The sequence below is a fragment of the Populus nigra genome, chromosome 2 (genome assembly GCF_951802175.1).
Source record: "Populus nigra chromosome 2, ddPopNigr1.1, whole genome shotgun sequence".
Taxonomy (NCBI): domain Eukaryota; kingdom Viridiplantae; phylum Streptophyta; class Magnoliopsida; order Malpighiales; family Salicaceae; genus Populus; species Populus nigra.
This window is the reverse complement of record NC_084853.1, coordinates 10,667,287-10,669,786: the sequence shown is the minus strand read 5'-3', so window position 1 is coordinate 10,669,786 and position 2,500 is coordinate 10,667,287.

The following is a 2,500-nucleotide window of genomic DNA, read 5'->3' as shown; positions in this document are numbered from 1 at the left end:
TGGCTTGTTGGCGCGGGGGGCCGATGCGAGTGGGGACTTGGGCAGCGGGCAGTGAAAGCAAGAGTTTCCCCGATGCTGCCGGGAAAAACGCTCCCCGGGATGGCCGGGTGAGATGACCCGGCGGCCCGTGACGGGTCATTCAATTCCATGCCCCGTCAACATAACTCCCGATGTACTGTTTGCTTTTTCGGAAGAAGAGATCCATCCCCCCATCCTCGGCCAGCCAAAAACGCTCCAATTAATGGCCGGGTGAGATGACCCGGCGGCCCGCGACGCGTCATTCAAATCACTGCCCTATCGGCTACAACTGCTGATGGGTGGGATTAGAGGCCTGCCATGGTGGTGAGGGGCGGCGAGGACCGTGAAAGCTAGAGTTTTTCAGAGGCTGCCGGGAAAAAGGCCCCTCGGGTGGCGGGGTGCGAGGACCAGGCGCGTCATTCAATTCTCTTCCCTATCAACTTGGCTCCCGTTGGCGGGATTGGAGGCCTACTGTTTGTTACAGGGCTAAAATCGTCAGGGGAAGAGCTGACGAAACAATGCTGGTTTGGATGCAGGGGGTAGTGTTGGAATCGGCAGCGCGAACAAAATCGGCAAAGTCGACAAAAAAGACTGTTGGTCTGGACATCGGGGCAGCGGCAGCCATGCCGACAGGGGGGGAAATCGGCAGCGCAGATTTGTGCAGCTGCAGGTTCGTCGGGGAAATCGGCAGCGCAGATTTTTCGATGAACATGGGCTGGAAGATGGACTGTCCAGGCCAGGCAGGGAAATTCATCAAGGGGACACGCTGACGAAACAGCGCTGGTTTAGACACGGTGGGTGCAGTGTTGGAATCGGCAGCGCCGACGAAATCGGCAAAGTCGGCAGAATCGGCAGCGGGTGCTGGCGATGAGTCTGGACGATTTATAGTCCAGGGCTTGATGGAAAAGACTGTTGGTCCAGACAATGGGGCAGTGGCGGCGCGGATTTGTGCAGCTGCAGGTTCGTCGGGGAAAATCGGCAGCGCAGATTTTTCGACGAACAGGGGCTGGGCGCTGGACTGGCCGGGCCAGGCAGGAAAATTCGTCAGGGGGCCACGCTGACGAAAACAGGGGCTGCGGAGTGGAAAATCGGCAGCGCAGATTTTTCGACGAACAGGGGCTGGACCGGCCGGGCCAGGCAGGAAAATTCGTCAGGGGGGCACGCTGACGAAAAGAGGGGCTGCCGCGTGGAAAATCGGCAGCGCAGATTTTTCGACGAACAGGGGCTGGACTGGCCGGGCCAGGCAGGAAAATTCGTCAGGGGGGCACGCTGACGAAAAGAGGGGCTGCCGCGTGGAAAATCGGCAGCGCAGATTTTTCGACGAACAGGGGCTGGACGCTGGACTGGGCCAGGCAGGAAAATTCGTCAGGGGGCACGCTGACGAAAAGAGGGGCTGCCGCGTGGAAAATCGGCAGCGCAGATTTTTCGACGAACATTCGTCAGGGGGGCACGCTGACGAAAAGAGGGGCTGCCGCGTGGAAAATCGGCAGCGCAGATTTTTCGACGAACATTCGTCAGGGGGGCACGCTGAGGAAAACAGGGGCTGCCGCGTGGAAAATCGGCAGCGCAGATTTTTCGACGAACAGGGGCTGGATGCTGGACCGGCCGGGCCAGGCAGGAAAATTCGTCAGGGGGGCACGCTGACGAAAACAGGGGCTGCGGAGTGGAAAATCGGCAGCGCAGATTTTTCGACGAACAGGGGCTGGACCGGCCGGGCCAGGCAGGAAAATTCGTCAGGGGGGCACGCTGACGAAAAGAGGGGCTGCCGCGTGGAAAATCGGCAGCGCAGATTTTTCGACGAACAGGGGCTGGACGCTGGACTGGGCCAGGCAGGAAAATTCGTCAGGGGGGCACGCTGACGAAAACAGGGGCTGCCGCGTGGAATGGCAGCCTACACGCAGATGCGAATTCGGCAGCGCACGATGGCTTGAGCAGGTCATGGGTTCGACTTGGCGCGATCTGAAACCTGGACGAGGGACTGTCGACGCTGGACGAGCCAGCGCGGTGGCCTGTCGTGCCCCGTTCAGGGGGGGCCTGCCGCGGAGACAGCCCTCGCGGGCTCGACAGCGCAGGCCAGCGTCCCCGACGTCGCTGGCCGCGGCAGGCGAGCTGCCGGGGTTCCCGCATTCCTACAAGAAAACGTCGTGCTTTCCACATGAAACCAATCCAGTAAAATCAGCCATATTTTTATGAGGCTGCCCACTGAATTTGGGGTCATTCCGGGCCGGTTCCTAGTTTTGCGGATTTACTCGATTTCTAATGGTAGGAAAATTAAAACAAATACTTCCCGACCTCGAAAAATTCTGGGAAAATTAATGAAGGTGGATTGGATTTTTGCCAACCTCTGTGCAAAATTTCAGCTCAAAATACCAAGAAATGAATTTTTTAGAGGGGGGGTGACAGCTGGGACCTAGTAGTGTCTCCCCCTGCCAGAGCTGCAATGACACTTATTGCTCTTTAGGGAGCCACCAGGCCGGCGCCC